Source organism: Apis dorsata, unplaced genomic scaffold, assembly GCF_000469605.1.
Source record: "Apis dorsata unplaced genomic scaffold, Apis dorsata 1.3 scaffold_35, whole genome shotgun sequence".
NCBI lineage: Eukaryota > Metazoa > Arthropoda > Insecta > Hymenoptera > Apidae > Apis > Apis dorsata.
This window is the reverse complement of record NW_006263337.1, coordinates 170,229-176,378: the sequence shown is the minus strand read 5'-3', so window position 1 is coordinate 176,378 and position 6,150 is coordinate 170,229. Positions and strand designations below refer to the sequence as shown.

General features: G+C 27.8%; 1 protein-coding gene across 4 annotated transcripts in view; it reads right to left on the bottom strand.

Annotated features, from left to right (window-relative positions):
- The window catches only part of LOC102670873 (diacylglycerol kinase 1), an 81,722-nt gene that overhangs the window by 74,490 nt on the left and 1,082 nt on the right, over positions 1–6,150 (bottom strand). The gene's annotated exons all lie outside the window — the stretch shown is intronic.

Sequence of the window (6,150 nt, the reverse complement as noted above, 5' to 3'; positions counted from 1 at the left end):
AACTTAACGTCCTTAAAAAAAAAAAAAAAAAGACATTTCAATTATTTAAAAAAAAAATCGATCGACTTTATGAAGATCGATTTTTTGAAAAATTAGACATTGCAATTGAAATTTGTAAAAAGTGAAATTGACTAAATACCTCGAAAGAAATTATAGAATTTTACGAACAATAGAACGAATTTGACATAACTTGGCTCGAAAGAGAATATCGTATACGTGATAGAAATTTTTGGCAGATGAAACATCTCGTGCGAAACATGTGCACCAAGCGAGACACGTGTTCATCGCGATTCGGTTTAGAGAACAATCGAAAACTCGATTATTTCCGTATACGAAATAACACGCGGAAGTATAGAACGATTTCAGGAAACGGAATAGATACAATTCCGCAATACGGGACATAAACGGTATGTCTGGCAAATTTTCAACAAAGAATCCGCACAAGAAAAGATTAAAACCTTAATAGTCGTTTAAAATGTAATCATTTCAAATAATATTATTATCAAAAATAAATAAAAATTTAGAACATTTTCTCATCAAATATAGTTGAAATAGTATCGAACATAATCAAGAATTGAGATATAAATGGAGATACAAAAATAGGTACGAAAATAATTAAAAATTGAAGAGTAATAATTGTCTGACCAATTACGAATCTGTACTACTTCCAATAACCTAAGAGTCAATGCCAAACATTGAAATTTGGTTATTAAAAATTTCGAACGAATCGAAATCAATTGCCTAAGTCACGTCGGTTGATATTTCGCTTATACAAAACAATCGCAAAATTAAAAGAAACAATCGACGACGACAGTAGTTTGGCTCGAACGTTTGTTTCTACAGGTGGTCGGTTGGCATCCTCGATGTCAATGGCACGGATCAACGCGACAGCCACCGGTTACGAAATTCTTGGCAAGAAATCGGCGCGAAATTCGAAAGAGAGGATCCCGATCGACGAAAAAGAAATTCGTGGCGCCACGAATAAAAACACGTTCATAAGTCATGCTTCCAAGCATCGGACAGAAAGGATGAAGGTATTCGCGATGCGAGGCGAATAAACGCGAATCGGCGTTGTGAGATTATTTTCTTTGAAAACAATGCTCGTGGCGGGGATGTGAAGAATTGGTCGGGAAGATATCTTCGAAGAGGCGAGCAGTCAATTCTCAAATCGGTCGTGTTAAAAATGAAAAAGGGAGAAGCGGTTACGAACGAGAATACGATACGTAAGATGGTTGGAAAACAAATGGGGAAGATCGTGGCGAGCACGTTGGTATGAAACGAGAGAAGAAACGGTTCGTTCACTCGGGTCGCAAATTAAATCCGATTTCGGGAAGGGGAATGTCAAACAAACGCCATCGTTTCCTTTCTATTCGCAAATAAACCGGGACGTAATTTCAAATAAATTTCCATGGATATCCGTAACGCGATTTTATTTGAATGGGGAGAGAAAGGAAAGAAAGGCTGAAATTCGGCTGCTAAAAATAAAAATGATCCTCCCTCTTTTTTTCAATTTTTTTCCAATGTTGCCCGTCGCATCGAACGGGATTTGCAATGAATCATAAAAAAGTCGTTCACTGGGATGCGAGCGGAATAATCGAATTAACGTTTGACATTGTGTTTCACACCTGTGTACGCTCGATCGTCATATCTCTCGTGGACACGAACATTTTCTCTGGTGGTTTACTAACTCCCCATCATGGTGCATGAACAAATTGTGTATCTGATAATCGCGAGTAACGTGAGCAATTAACGATTTCCATGCGCGACAATGGTGATTATTAAACGTGTTTAACGCGAGACCAGTTTAACATCAATGGAATCTTATAACCATAGCTGGCAAATTACTCTGGTTAATGTAAACGTTACAATTTCGTCAAAATTTCATCCTAAACTATGTGAGATATAACATTATTGAATTCTTGATGAGAACATTGTTAGGATATTTTAAGTAAATTTAAATTGATCGAAATGAAAAGTATCAAAGTGTTTAAGGTATTATAGCTTGAAATATAAGCTATAATAAAAGAAAAAAGTAAAAACTAACGATAAAATGTAATTAAAATGAATATTATATTTGAAAAAATTGTAAGGAAACTTGAGAAAATTTTCATTTCTATATTATTAGTTTTGAATTAACATCAAGATAGAATTAAACATACAATGTGGTTATTCAAAGTGATTAAAGAATTGTTTTCATGAATGATATTATCTTATCTTATTAAGAATTCCAACTTGCTATATTAATATGTATATGCGATAATCCAAACTTGATGATATCGATTTAATTGTAAATAGCTTCGCGAGATAATTACACAAGTTTTACTGAAATTTTACCAACAGAACTATTTCTATGGAAAATAATGCATAAACAATCTAAAAGTTCTATTGTAATCTTTAATCACGTTCCATTCTCTTCTATTAAATCCTAATTATTCGTATTTAAAATTGAATAAAGAGTAGATAGAATCCTTATCCCAAATTCTATTTTCATGAATATATTTTTATTCTCTTTTGGCCATGAAAACAAACCACACTTGAAATTCTTCCAACTTTTCATCGCCATCATCGACACAGTGTTTCCGTGTTTCAGAATGATTCCTGGTTCACGAGGCGTGTTTTCGCACGCTCAGTACATGAAAAAAGGGATGAAAGTGGGTAATCGTCAACCTAAACTTATTCGTCACCATGGTAACGTAACCTTCGTAGATTGACCTTGGTAGATGCTGAGGGAAAACAAGAGAAAAGGAAAAAGTGTTACAGAGGGGAAGGAAAAAGGAAAGACGAGAAAGACAAGGATGAGGGAGAGAGGAGAGATCGAGCGTAATGTTAAAAAAGTTCTTTATAGCCTCAACAGGAAATTTTCAACTACCCCATATACTCTCGAGAGTTTATTATTAAGCATCGTTGATAGTATAGAAAATTATTGCTTCGAGATTCCAGTATGAATTATTTGATAACCTGAAGATTCTTAAAAAGAAGTTCGAATTTCATGATGGAAAAGAAATTTTGAGTAGGAAATGAAAAAAATCGTGAGGAATACGCAGGTTTTTGGTAATATAGAAAATATAAGGGATAAAAAAAATATCAAGCATATAGAAAAATCTTTTTTGTGAGGATTTACGAAGAAATAACTAAGAAACAAAAACATAAGAAGTAAGTTTAAAGATAAGACTAAAGAAGATTCACGAGATAAAAGGAAGATTTAAAGGATTAAAAGTGCTTAAAAGTACATAAAATTTTTATGCGACTTTTGCCGTCTTTTCATGCACACTTTGATATTCCATCTTGATTTAGGATTGTCTGATTGATAGTAATACATTTGATTTAAAGAAGAATTTCAATAATTATAATAATTAATAATTTCTATATATTTTAATTTCATATATATTTTTCTATAAATTTATTATTAGTTCATTTTTCGTAGATAATTAAAGAATTATTTATTAAGCATATTATTATATATAAATATTTTATTAATCCTATTTGAAAGAGGTGTTATATAAAGAAATTTTGTTCTTTTATAAAAAAAATTTAAATTGCTTGTGAAAGAATCATAGAACGAATAAAAGATTTTCTAATTCTATCAAATAGTTTTACTCACAATAAAAATTAAATATTTGAAATAACAATTGTTAATATCTGATGAATTTTATTTTATATAAAAAATTAACATTAATCTAGAATCGTATTTGATATAACAATTGTTAATATCTGATGAATTTTATTATATGTTTTATATAAAAGATTAACATTAATCTAGAATCGTATCATGCTTCTTTTTTATATATTTACTTCGATTTTCAATAGTGTGCTACTATAATATAATTTCAACAATTCTGGTAGAAACAATATCATATTAGGGGAATACTAAGGGATCAATAAGTATTCTTTGATGATGATTTTCATATTTGAGGGGAAGAAAAATACGTGGTCGTAAATCAACAACCTGTTGAAATCTATTTCATAAATCTTAACGACTATTTAGGTAAATTTTATTCGAACAAATAAAAAAATCATTAGTTTTTCCTTTCTTCTCTATCTCTCTAATCTAGTTTGTCGAAAGTTTGTTCTACGAAATTTACGAAAAATGATTAATTTCTTTAAAAAGATAATAAAATTAATTTTATTTTATTTTATATATTTTATAATTTTATTAAATTTTTATTTAAATCTTCTAATTAAAATAAGAAATTAATTATTTTCGATTGAAATAACAAAAAAGATAAGGTTGTTGGATTTTATACAATCGACAAGGAATAATTTATTAGTATAACATTAATCGAAAAACATCGTGTTTCAGACCCAACAAAATATTAAGTGCAATTATTTATAAGTGCAATTATTTTATTATTTTAATTTATAATAAGGAAAATTTTATTTTTATTTATAAATAGAAGTTTTGAAATATTGCCAACATTGGATAGACAGCCTTTCGATTAACAAGATAAGGATTTACAATTAAACTTAACATTTAATTCTGGACATCTTGATTAATTTATTTCGATACGATTTCATCAATAATTTAAAATACTTTATATTTTATGAAGAAAAAATTCAAAAAGCAATCTTAATTTTTAATTAATTTTTTTTAAATCAACAATTTTTAATTTTTTAAGGTTATTTTCCTATGCATCATTATTTTAATATAATTTTTGTCAGTGATAAAAATTCAAAGTAAAATATTTAAAATATTAAAAATTCAAATTAAAAAAATTAAAAAATTAAAAAATGAAATATCCAATATTATTTTGACTAATTTTAATACACCTATATGAATAATTGCATTAAAAGGAACATATTTCTTCAAATGCATAAAGCAAACAAAAATTTTTAATTGTGTAACGGTTCTAATGTTTAAATTTAAATTTTAAAACCATGTACGAAATCGATTTACTTTGGAAGAGACTACTATTATATATAGAAAACTGCTAGTTTCGTTGCCAAAGGTCAATGTCTATGCTACTGTCAACAAAACTTTACGATGCAATATGATAGTTCGTTTACACATATCTGATCTAGATATCGAATATACGTATATTTGTAATTATTTAAGGAAAATCTTTTCTATGAAAGAACAAAATGTTTACATAACTGAATATTCGTTCTTCTTATAATTATTTACAAATTTCTTGTTATTTTATATCTTTATGTATCGTCTCATTTATTGCGTATATTATTTTTTTTAGTATTTTGAGTAGATATTTTATTATTTTTTTAAAATGTATATATTTTTTCTGATAAAATAATTGGTAAAAAATATTTAAAAATTAAATATGTAATAATATAAAACAATGATTACTATTAAATAAACGAAAATTAAAATCTTTTTTTTAATTGAAAATTCATAGAGAAAAAAGGCATAATTTTAAATAAAGTTAACTCGAAACGAAAGTAAAAAAAACGTATAAACAAAAAAAAAAGAAGGGACGTTATTTTCCCGACGATAGTACATTCGAAACCATAAAATTCTGTATTTTGCGAAGAAAGAATATCCTATTACAAATTGTTATGCATATATGTCTCTTTAAACGTATATACAGATAGCTAATATGCATATTGACTCGAAGGTCGAAGGTCAAAAGGATCGTGGACTAAGGATCAGGAATAGACATAGAATATGCGACCTCGATGTGTCTTATGACACACAAAAGAATAAATTCTAGGTAGAATCTATCACATATTTTTTTCGTTTAATTTCAAATGGAAACATATCAAATTTAAACATTCGTTAATATCAAAAAATTTTGTGAAATTCTTTATCAATCCATTCTAATAGATCTTATTTATTATATTATATAATATAAAATTGCATTTTTCTATTTACGATTATTGTGTTTCAAAAAACAATCGACATCTACACATTTATATTGGTAATTAATATTTACTTGAAAATCTGTCGCATATATTTTGAATAACTATATATAGATATTGTAAAAACAATCAACATCTACACATTTATATGGGAAACTAACATTTACTTGAGAATCTGTCGCATATACTTCAAATAACTATATATAGATATTGTAAAAACAATCAACATCTACTCGTTTATATCGATAACTAACATTTATTTGAGAATCTGTCGCATATACTTCGAATAACTATATATAGATATTGTAAAAACAATCGATATTTATACATTTATACGGA